Raw genomic sequence first — 12,429 nt, 5'->3', positions numbered from 1 at the left:
GTTCTTGACATTCAAGTCTGAATGTGGGTGCGAACACCTGAGCGTCTCGAGTCTCTCAGTTGCTGTGCATGTCTGACCTGGACCACACCGAGCCTGGTCTGCACACCTACAGGTGTCTCTGAAGCCTCCCTTTTAGACTGAGAGACAAGAAATCTTACATTTGGTGTAAATTGGGTATAAATGAGTCTTAACCTTTGATTCTGTAATACTATTGGAATCTATTCTTTGGAGATAATTCTTACTACAGAAAAAGTTTTGTGTCCAAAGATACTGAGAAGCATTTCCCCCCATTTTTAAATAAGATAAAACTTAAGTTTTTTTTAAAATAAGGGAAACTCTTTTAAATAAGATAAAACTTAAATATTTCTAAACCAGCAGTGACAGAATATTATATAACCATCAAAACAATTAAAAAAGTAACAAGGTACTTTATTACTTGCATTTATTCTTTAATCTTCATTAAAATTATTATTATCCAATTTTTCAGTGTTAAGAGAAGGGAGTAGGCTATGGAGCCAGCTCAAAAGGTACAGCAGTGACAAACAATGAATCAGGTGCCAGGAGACTTGGCTACGGCCAGGCTGCCCCTAGAAGATGTGGAGCCTGGGGCGACTTAGCCATCACCACCCGAACTAAGTTCTCCCAAAGGAACTGTGTGGCTGGCACTTCATAGGTTCCTCGGGATGCTCGTAAACACAACCAAATGAAAGTATATTTTAGTTTTTCAGGATAACTTGTAGCAATAGCTTTGGAGGCTGCTTTTGTAATTCCACTGCTAGTATCCTATGGAATATTTCCTGTAGTTGGAGTAGGTAGGGGAGGTATGTGAGACCCGCCTTTCTTCAAGCTTATCATTTTAGTGCTTGCCTCTTTGATTTTTGACTTGTATAATCACTATTAGGTATTGTGGTTGTCCTTTTGCTAACACTCAAATGGGACATGTGTGGGAGGCATCAGGCATAACTTTCACACACTTAAATGGTGTTTCTGCAAAAATATAACTTTAAAATTAACACATTTTGTAGAGGTGGACTGCCACCCATGTTGAAATGTAACATTGAGTTCAATTTGTAGCCAGTTTAAAACAATAATAATCATCAGAACATTGAAAGAGGAATATTATCTTTAGTTTAAAATCAATATTTAATCTAAGTGCAATAGGATGTCCTTCTAGTTTACAAGCACAATACAATTTTAGTGCTACAGAAGAGGGACAAAGGAGAGCGTCCTGTAGAGGACCTTCCTCAGGTCACCTCCACTCACCCTCAGGTTACAAGACAGCCCGTCAGTGGGGTTTGACAGTCCTGCAAACCACGGCAAGTTACTTACACTGCTGGAGACCTCCTGGGTAAATGTGGAGGCAGGAGCTGGATTAGATCAGCATTTCCTAAACATTGTTTGGAGAAGCTCCAGTGCTCTTTGAGGAGTTCAGAGGCGTCCACAAGTAAAGAGTTGCGCTGATCAAATACACATGAGAAATGCCGAATCCCTCTTTGGAGATTCCCAATGTGTGTGAGCATATTCTAGGCTGTGAGATATTCTGTAGTAAAGATGTATTTTCCGCAGTGTTTCACCCAGCATGTCTTAAGTGTATTTGATGACAGAATCCTGTTAGCAAGGAACATATTTTGGGAAACACTGAACTAAGTTTTTTCCAAGTCCAAGATTCTGGGGTTTTAAACATACCATCCAAATGTTGCTTAGCAACATTACAGCCACCCGATTTTCCCACTAGATGGCACCCTTGAATGAGATTTACTTTTTATTTTTGATTGGTTTCTTTTGGGACATTTTTGGACATTGCATTTTCCATGCACTGGGAGAGTGCAGATCAGTTATTAAATTGATTTTAAGGCCATCCTGGTAACATTTTATAAGCCATTTAAAAATAAAACAGTTGTGTCAACTATAGGGATAAATATCAGCCAAGATTGAAATAGTATATTAATTTTTTCTCACAAGAGCTAACTTTAAAAAACACTATTTGAAAAATACCAGTGTATCTTTTTAGAAAATGTTTTACATGAGATGTTAGCCATACAAAATTTAATTAGACATTTGGGTTGTTCTATTGATCAACTTGAAATGTCGAACTGTGAGACTTTGAGAGAAGCTGGTGATGCTTGGGAACCTTCTTTAGTTTCTGTGATGGGTAAGGAGTATCTTTGGCCATCAGCATGTGCATAAGTTTGTTAGGGATCGCTGAAATATTGTTACAGCTTCAGAAGGTCTCCCTTTCCAGCAGGCTGTGTAAAGTGGTCTCTTAAACTCTCCTTCATGTTCTAGTAAACTTCTGATTGGCTCTTTATTAAAAATAATTTGCTATTACGCATTAAGACTTTGCTGTTTTGTGGCTTAGTCAGTTAGTCTGTCCTTCACTGGGTCTCGCTGTCCTGAGCCTAAGCACTTTAGCACCCCCTTACCTCCTGCCTGGAGTTCATGGAATTTCACACATTGGTTTAAGTGTGCCCAGGAGTTTTGGAAAATAAAGGCAACTTCACTTAGGAATAGTCGTGCTTCGAGTTTGTTCAACTGAAGGATGTTTACCTATTAGGAATGTGTGCCTTTTTAATGATGGAAAGGGAGCGTTTAAAAATATAATGAGGAGGCTTCCTGAACAGCTTCCTGAATTACCTGAAGTATGTGTGTGTGTGTGTGCGTGTGTGTGTGTAAACTCTGTGGCTGGTGTCTCATCTTGCTCGTTCAATGCCATCTTTTGAAGGTAAAATCATTGGAAGGCCTCTTAAGTACTATTCCAGTAAAAGATCCTTTCTGAACCTCCACTAGCAGCCCATGGACATTAAAATTCTCATACTCCTTAAAGGTAGGTTGTCTGAATTGTGATTTTCTTAGCATGACTATCAGATCTGCTGCTCTCTCTTGCTTTACTTGTGCTTGTGTGTTTTCTTTCAGCTTTCTCTCTATAACATTCAGCATGGCATGGGCCCTAGTTTTTAGTTCATCTCGGGGCATTAGAGTTTTAGCACGGTAGAGTGTAAAACAATTTGCATTAGAATGTCTGTTTGAGAAATTTGATGTAGATTTTGTGTGTGTGGTTTATAATGGAAATGTCAGATAAAACAGAGAATAATCACCATAGTTAATATGTATTGAGCACTTAGTTTTCCAAGCATTTTACATGTATTAGCTCATTTAACCTTCACATCAGTCTGTTGGCGATAGATGCTATTTCTTTCTTTTTCTTTTCCTTTTCTTTCCCCCCTAAACTATAAGCAAAAGTTTATTTAGAAAGTCACAGAGGTAGAAAAAGTGAGCTGTAGAAGAAATGGGTTCAGGAAACAAGTTACAGAGGCAAAAGAAGGGCCCTTGGAGCTTAGGGGAGAGAGAGAGAGAGAGAAAGGCAACAGTAACTTGGGGGTGGGGGGTGGGAAAGACGTGGGCATGTTTCCAAGAGGAAGCAAGAGGAAGATGCTATTTCTATGGCATTTTCAGATGAACAAACTGAGTGTTAGAAGGATTAAAGTTAAGTAATATCACATAGAGGCCCAGCACAGACTGCAGATCCAGTCTTTCATGACTTATGTTTTATCACTACGCGAGCGATTTGAAATATTCCATCCTAGATGTTTTGTGGAGCATGCATTGAATCTTTGTAAGGTTGAATCAGGCTAGGCCAAGAGGCCACAAGGTAGCAAGAAATCTCCTGATAATGAGAACTCAACTGCCAATTCTGCTCTCAGCTCTAGACACCAAGGTTTCTTGGCCTGATGGCTTCATATTCAAATCTGTTTGGCCGTATTTCTCAAAACACTGAGTTACTATACTTTGCATTAACAGTGCTTGGCTTTGTCTTTTATGCAGAAAGCCCCTCCAGGCCTCTGTAATGTGCTAAAAAAGATCTTGTCTAAAACTTATGAAAATAAATAACATAAAACTGTTCTGAATAAATTTGAGTTAAGTGAAAGGAACCCTTTTCTGTGTATGCGTATTGCATACATACAGTTGTGTGTGCCTGTGAACACATGTTCTGTCGCAGGGCCCAGGACCAATATCCTTCATAGTGAAGGACATCTCAGAATTTCCATTATAAATTATTTTAGGGGTTTATAACTAATACTGTAAAAAATTCAGCTCCGCCTGGAATTTACTTTATTGTGTTTGCAGGATTAGTTATTGCAAGGAAGCATGTAGATGAAAACATATTTTCGCTTTAGCAGTTGAGGCTGGTGCAAACGTTTGTGTAATTGTTGAAAAGGGTAGGAGGGCTGTTAGAAATAGTTCAGGGACCTCAAAGATTCAAGTGGCAAAGAATAGCACATCAATCAGTTGGATTCTGGATGCCTGACAGGCAAAGGCAGCTTGTTCTTTAAGTTGCATGTCAGTTATAAACAGGAAGTCCACACAGCGTATCATTGAATTGTGTGACTCCCCACTTTTTAAAAAAGAAATTAATTGGTAGAATGAAAAAGTATTAGACAGAGGCACATGGGTTTATTTTTGCCATCAAGACCAAGACTCAACTCAAAAGTCATCTCTTCTGGAAAGCCTGTAGTAATTACTGAAATATACAGAACACTTTTATCAGTATGCTAAGCTTTGCATGACTTTCCTCATTTACTCCACTGAATGTCTTCATTTTACAGATCAAGAAGCCAAAGAGGAGAGAGAAGTCGCCTGCCTAAGGTTATGGAGTAGGAGCTGGTAGGAGACCAGATTGATTCTGGGGTGCAGGAGCCTGTAGTGTGAATGGAGGGTGCCCAAAGGTTCTTCAGTCATTTGATAACTGGGTGCTTTGGCCCCATGAGATTTCAAATTTCTTAAAAGCAAGGATCTCATCTCTTACTTTTTTTTAGTATCCATGTCCATTTTTGGTGCTCTGTGCCTTGTAGGTGCTCTATGAATGTATGCTTTTGACCAAGGCAGTGCCTGCTTGGGCAAAACAAAACTTCAGTTGAGGAAAATGCAGATCACCTTTAGCCTGCGGCATGAAATGGCTGGGCATACTCATATGTGTTGTTTATGACCATGGTTTGGTCCGTGCCCGAGCTACACCAGTTGTTAAATAGTTGAATTTTACTCCTGGAAAGATGTAAGAGCTCCTGCTGTGCGAATGATGATATGTCCTTAAATGTGTGTTGGTTCACAAAATAGGGAAGACAGGGAGGTACTGTACCTGGTCTACTGCTGTCAATTTTATGCCTTTCCAGAAACGCAAAAGGGTGCAGTAGTTAAGAGCCAAGGTTCTGACATCAGTGGACTCAGATTCAATAAATGGTTCTGTCTCAGACAAGACACTTATTTTCTCTGAGTATTTTTTCATGTTTAAAATGGGGTATTGTGAGGATTAAATGAGTTAACTTATTAACATGATTGGAATAGTGGATGGCGAATAGTAAAACTCAATGCCTGCTACCTTTTACAATTACCATAAAGGGGAACAAATGAGTTTAGATCAGTGGTTATTAAGGGGGGATGATTCTACCTCCCAGGGGACATTTGGCAATGACTAGAGACAATTTTGGTTGCCACAGTGTGGTGTGTTGTAGGTACTATTGGCATTTAGCAGGTAAGGGGCCAGGGATGCTGCTAATCATACAAAGCACAGGACAGCCCCCGCAACAAAGAATTATTTGATCTCTAATGTCAGTGTGTCAAGGTTGAGAAGCCCCGGTTTAGAGCCTTATAAGCACATGTAAGTGAAGATAAATCAGCCATGAAAATATTTTTATTTTTGTTTTGTAAAATATTTAAATAATGTTTAAATATTAAATTGCTGTAGTATGTCATGGAAAGGCAAGATATGAAGATAAGTATTTCACCTGGGGAGTAGACTTACTGTGATCACTAGGAAAGAAGTATCACTGAGGAAAGGCAAAGGAAGCTGACTTCTGAAAAATAGCCCACCTAGGCCATCACCTGGTGGAACATGCTTGAGAAAGCCATGGGGCTGCTGTTTGGGAATTAAGTTGCTACAAGTCATGTTTGTCGTGCTTCTTTTGAAGCTACCTTATAAAGAAGCATTCAGGTAGTAGAGGAACTTTTGTTGCTTTTTAAATAAAACTAAAGGTGTGTTTTCATTAACACACAAATACAGGTCTGGCCAACTGTGTAGAGCATGTATAAAGTGAGAGTCATTTGGAAATAACCTCTAATCCACAGCTAGTGGCACATTGGCTGCTGTACTGATGTACACTGGGTCCCTTCTGTTGCTCAAAAGATCAAGTTTATGCACTTGAGAATGAGTAGTGGTACTTTTCATAGTGAGTTCAATTCATGTTTTGCCCTGTGCTTTGCTATAAAACCAACTGGTATTAGAATGATCTCCAGTGCCCCCAAATGTGAGCAGAACTTTCAATATATTAAATATATACACATTTAATTTATCATATAGATATTTAAAAAATTACAAATATTCTTTAGAATAGAATCTAACCTCTCTGGCCTGGCACTTCACAGTTAGATCCCAACCTGTGTGTTGAGCCTTGTCTCCCACCATATTTCTCACCCACACAGTGCTCTCCTTAGACCAGTGATTACAATATGAAGTCAAGGTTAGAGGCAGTTTTTCTGTCTTTTAGGAGAACTTGTCTTACTCCCAGATATATCGCCTGGCACAGAATAGGCACCTTTGGTGAATGTATAATAATAGCTTCCCCTGTTGAGCACGTACAGATGCACCAGGCACTGTGCCTCCCCACCTTTGTGCCTTTATTGCTCCCTCACTCAGAAAGGTTTTCTTCTTCTCTTTTAAAATGCACCCCAAAACCTCAAGAAGATCTTCATGAGATCTTCTTTTTCCTCCTTAAACGTCCAGTCCTTTCAAAATTAATCCCTCCTCTTCAGGAGCCGAAAGACCTGTGTTCTTCTTTGGTTTGCCTTTTGTTAGAGCTGGTCACACCAATACCCTTGTCCCTGAATCGTATGCAGCTCAAGGTAAGGAGCCATGACTGTACATCCTTCCATCTGCCCCAGGAACTTTGCACAGTGTAAGTACCCAATTATCCCTACTGAATAACTTAGTGTATCTTCCCCTTGTCATCAGTTTGAGGTTTTGTTTACTATCATGCTATTTACTTTAAAGTGAGTCTAAGGAGACTAAGTCTTAGTGAGGGTGGGGGCTGTGTCTAATTCTCTTTGGTAGCTCCTCATCTAGAGTAGCGCAAAGAACCTGCCTAACTAGGAAATGATTGATGCCTTCACTTACTCTCAGGTGGCTAATGCTTCTTTGTATGTATTGTTTATTGTGTGAAGGACAATTGATGATCCTCAAAGCATCTATTCAGTGAGTGATGTAAAAAATAAATGTCTGAACATATGAATTCTTTATTGATTTCGGCATTTAACTCATAAAAATCTGTTTTTTAAAATATGTATTCAGTGCACTTAATCAGGAAGATAGATGGAGTTAGTCTCTGCGTTAGTCATACAGCTAGGGTGGGACGATTTACATACTAAATCTTAATATATAAAAGGAAAGGTAAAATGGAGGGCAAAGAGATTCCTCTGGAAATGGAAATTAGCCTTAATAAAGATATGTGTGAAAAGGTATGTGTGTCAGGAGACCTTTCAACTTTACTCAGAGGTGTGGTGCTCTTAGTGTACTAAAATCTACCCCAAGCACACATTAATTTGCTTTTTACTTGGCGCCATTACTGCTGGCAGAGTGAGTCCAGTTTCTAATGCGGTCCCTGCCCTTTAGGGCCTTATGCTCTAGTGCATGGTTTGGCAAACTTTTTCTTAAAGGGCGAGATAATAAATATATCAAGCTTTCTGGCCATTTCGTCTCTTGCAGTTACTCGGTTCTGCCATTGTAGCATGATAGAAGCGGCCGTAGACAATACATAAAACATGGCTCTGTTCAAGCGAAACTTTATTTATAACATTGGCAGCAGGGTTTAGTGCTCATCGTAGTTTGTTGACCCCTGCTCTAGAATGAGGCTGAGTGTGTCTATATGTGGATATGTATTTAAAACCAGTGTTGGAGTTGCTGCTTTTTACTGCAACATCGTAGAAACTCTGATTAGGAGAGAAAGCTGGGCCAGAATAGCAAGGGAGAGGCTTGCTGATGGAGAACGATCTGTCCCTATGACCACTTACAGAAATCGTATTCAGTCCATTTTTGTACCAAGACTTTAGTTGTTTATAAAGTCGTTCATTTTTTCACTTATTCTACAAGTATTTGCTAAGTGGCCATTATACACAAAAGTTCATTCTGGCTTTTTCAAGTCTCACAGTTGGATGTGTTTTTCCTATTTTAATGACTTACTTTACACATCTCAGCATCTCTGAAATTGGGATGCACCTCACACTTGATAGTGTTATTATTACAAGATTTTTCTTTCTCTATGGATATAAATGAAGATGTGCCTTGCAATCAATGGTGGCTTAGATTCTGAAGGGCTATGGTAGATGTTTTAGTACCGCCTTCTGTATTTTCTAGAACAGTGTCATTTACTTTAGATACTTTAGTTTTTACATTTATATTTACTCAGCAACTTGCTAGACAGAAAGATTCTGAGAACATTTTAAATAAAGATTCAAACGCTTTTTTTAAAAAACTAATACCTTAAATCCTGACAGAGATTGGTTACTTTACACGTCTCAGTTAATGTTCTGTTAAATAAACTTCTCATGTCAAGCATGGCCTTTTCTGTGCTCTTTGATGCTTTTGGCTTGTTTCACAGATTTTCTTCATAAAGGTAAATTATGGACAGAAATTGCAGAAATACCATTTTGTGGCCCAGTGAGGAACCTGGTCACAGCCCTCTGTGTCTATTACCTATAACTTTCCCTTTGTTAGAAGCACAGAATTTGAGAACAGGTGTTGGAATATGTGTGTTTTCCCCAATTTATCTCATTTTAATTTCATTGCTCTCAGATTTTCTGAAACTATGAAGTTCTTTATGCAAGACTGGCCTAATTAGGAGAGCTTGGGAAGGTTTGTAAAAAGGTTTAATGTTCCCCCTTTTTCCTGTCTATATAAATCAATTAAAATGGGCTATGGAGAAACTCACACTCAAATCGTGTATGACTCCAGATTTCATTGCTATGTGCTTGTTTTCTTCATTCAAGAAGGAGGTTCTGCTTAACTGTATTTATGATTTACAGTAGCCAGAGATACGTTCCAACCATTTCCATGATGTATGGGAATACGACATAATATAGAAGCGTTATTTATGCTTCCGATTGGAAGGGGAAAACTGTTTCTTATACTGTGCTTATGGCTTAAGCATGGTGAATAGTAAGCACATCTGTCTTTGTAATTAGTATAAAAAAATTAAAAAAATGAAAATTCAGATTTCACATCTCTAGGTATTTTTTAAGTTGATGCTTCTAAGTAATAATAGTAGATTCTCCTCAATGTGTGTAGTTTTGGGCTCCTTTTGGCATGGCTTTATTTGTTCTCTTTAAAGTTATCATTTGAATGCTGAGTCTTGAAATAGTTTTTGCCTCTTGTGTATTTTAGAAGAGGTCTTCAGTGCAAGGCGGTGGTTGAATATTAATTGCCAATTGATCACTAGAGAGTGATAAACTGTGATTCTTATGCCACATGGAGAATTTTACAGTGTGGTATTTGCGGTATTTTGTGTGTGTGTCCCTAAGCATTGCAAACCATAGTTTTACTTAATGACGTTCTTTTTATAGGGCATGCAACCTGAGAGGTAGGAAAGGGCAAGCCAGAAGCTGCAATTCACTCAAAGATTTCTTCTTGGAATAACTCTGGAAAAATAAATTTTATTTTATTTATTTTTTCCCTGACATCTTGAATTGTAATTTTTACCTCTCTTTACCTTAAGGTACTTAAGCAAAAAGTATAATGACATTTTAGACAAGGAACCAGAGGCAGGATGCCCCTCCCATTTCTGGGGCCAGCGCAAGTGCTAATGGAGACCCACAGACCAAATACCTTAATATGCTAAAGGCCTGTGTGATCAAGCTTTGCCTGCCTTCTCTCCTGGGGCTGCAGCCAGTGTCTGGAGCTGAAGGAGCCTTGGTCTCTTTAGCACCGGCGTGTGGCCTGTGAGCCTGCTTGGCAGCATGGTTCTACTGGAACAGGGCAGGCTGGGAGCCGACCCAAGCCCAGATCCCTGAGCCCCCCAATCCAAAATGGGCATGACCTACCCAGCTTCCCAGAGAGGTAGGTTACGTAGGTTCTCTGCCTCTAGGCCATACATGTCTGACACAGGCTTTCCAGAGGGTTCTTAGTTCCTCTCAGATACCTCCTCTGAGCTGGGGGGGGGGGGGGGGGGGGGGGGCAGGGTTCCCTGGGGAATCTGGACACCTACAACCGGTTTTGTCCTTGGTAAGGGCAGAGGCTGTGGTCCATCTTCTCAGGGGCTCTCAGCTCAGCACCCTCTGCCCTGGGGGCCAAGTTCAGCTAAGGAGTCCCTCCCACTGGCTCAGGAGATTATCAAATAAAAACAAAACTTCACCTTAAAGATTGAAAAGAACAATTGCATTTTGAGGTTTGTCACGTGCGTGGCCCAGGACATGGCCCCTCTGGTCCAGGTCTAAGAGAGGTCCTGGGGCTTGGACATTACACAACTAACTAGGTGTGCAAGCATGATACTATCTCCTTCAGAAACTATACACTGGTTCCATCTACATTGTAATTTACAAACATGCTTGCTACTGATAAAATGCAAAAAGAGCAAAGAAATGAAAAGACAGAACTCATTTAAGTAACGTATTATTCACATTATCATGAACCCATCTTAGGTTTTCTTTCTTTGTTGGCTAAGGAACTCTTAAACTCACACGGACGTTGTGACTTTGAAAGAAAGAAAAACTATCAAAACATTCTCCAGCGGGGAATTTTCCATTTCTTGGGGAATTCAGGTGTGTGAATCACTTCCTTCTGTCCCATCGTAGGAAAAAAGAAACGCGACGTGACTTTCTAGTTCAGCCGAGGAGGCTGGGCTGGTGTTTTCCAGGAAACACTGCTTATCAGGGAGCAGAGCTCTGTTCTTAAGTGAATTTCTGCTTAGGCCCTACAGCAACAGTTTGCAGATGTGGACAGCATTCCCGAGAAGAGATTTTTACAGTGACTGACATCCCCAAAACCTTCCCAGAAAAAGGAAAATGTGTCCTTTCTTAATTTCACTAGGTCTTTTCCCTGATCAAAAGGCTGATTTATCTGTGGTGGCACCTGAAAAATAAAATTTTTAACAAGGTTGCCTCACAGTCAAGATGAAAGTACAAGCAACTAGTAGACAGGCCAACTGGAAGGGCTTGAGTGTGGAGGATTTTATATTTCTTCTTGCAGTAAACACATGTGGAGTCCAGGAAGGGTGATGCCGTCACCTGGTGGCGTGATGGAGATCCCCACTGACGCTGGAGAAGTTCCAGGCTAATGAAGCATAACATTTAGCTTTAGGTATGGGCAGATATTTGTGGATTTGGGAGTCTGTTGTGGGAATAAAATCTTAAGTCTTGTTGGTCTCAAGGATCTGTGAGAGGAAAGTGGGCAGAAGGGCTTAGGCTGGGAAGTGACAAGTTGGGTTTGTATTTGCCTCAAATGCTGCCCCTGGATTTCCTTTGAGAGGTCAGTGGGATACCTGCCTGAGAGATGGCTCCCCTCCCTGTAGTCTGCATATGTTGACTCCCTTGATGTTTTTACCAACACGTGTGTTGGTTGTTCATTTAATACCTGTAACATATGGCTATTTTTGCATTGATTGTAGGGATTACATGTCTTGCTTTACCCCTGAGCTGTGAGCGTTTTAGGTCGTCTGTTTTCCTCTCTGTTCCCAACAGAACTAATGACGCTTTCAGAAATAGTTGTCATTTGGTTGCCTAGACCGGAAAAGCAAGGTCTCCTTAGTGGAAAGATCAGAACTGCTTCCATATTTTTACTACTGAGGGTCCAAAAAAATGCATCAAATAATAAATAGGCCTCAGCACTTGAGAAGCTATTCGCAAAAATGTGGCTTTCAGCAGCATCAGCTCTGAAACAACCCCCAAAGCACATCATTTTCACAGAGGATGCAAATTCTTAAAAATAAAAACACAAGAAAAAGAAAATTGTCTTCCTCCACAGAGCAGCCGCTGTCCTTTAGAAAGGAAAAATATTGAGTGGAACTCACTCAAGAGGAGCATTGGCCCCCAGGAAATGGCCTGCTTGGTAGATGGCCTTCATGTTTAGGGCCCTGATAGCCTCAGGAGTGGAAACTATCCTAAATTGGGGAGGAAGAAAAGTCTGTGCCCTTTGAATGGAGATGGCTTTTCAAGTGAAACTTGGGGGGAAAAATCTGGGCAGTGTTATCTAAAGATCTGAATTTCTACGTAGCTTTCTACTGCTTGGATATGCGCTAAACAAGGATGTGTTTTAGTAAGGAGATATGAAGTGGGCTAAGATAATCAGGAAAGATTTCTATGAGTATAAATCCCCACATTAGATCTCCTTATACCTTGTTCCCTCTGCCTGGATCCCTTTTCCTCCCACTACCTTCAACCGACAAACATTGG

At 40.2% G+C, this 12,429-nt stretch overlaps 1 protein-coding gene and 1 non-coding gene across 2 annotated transcripts in view; both read left to right on the top strand.

Annotated features, from left to right (window-relative positions):
- The window catches only part of ERC2 (ELKS/RAB6-interacting/CAST family member 2), a 612,577-nt gene that overhangs the window by 144,264 nt on the left and 455,884 nt on the right, over window positions 1-12,429 (top strand). The gene's annotated exons all lie outside the window — the stretch shown is intronic.
- LOC148091458 (small nucleolar RNA SNORD72) lies at window positions 7,239-7,314 on the top strand. Its single transcript, XR_015715746.1, has one exon. It is a non-coding gene; the product is annotated as a small nucleolar RNA SNORD72 (small nucleolar RNA).

The sequence above is a fragment of the Miniopterus natalensis genome, chromosome 15, assembly GCF_054644295.1.
Source record: "Miniopterus natalensis isolate mMinNat1 chromosome 15, mMinNat1.hap1, whole genome shotgun sequence".
NCBI classification, from domain to species: Eukaryota; Metazoa; Chordata; class Mammalia; order Chiroptera; family Miniopteridae; genus Miniopterus; species Miniopterus natalensis.
This window is presented reverse-complemented; position numbering and strand designations above follow the sequence as displayed.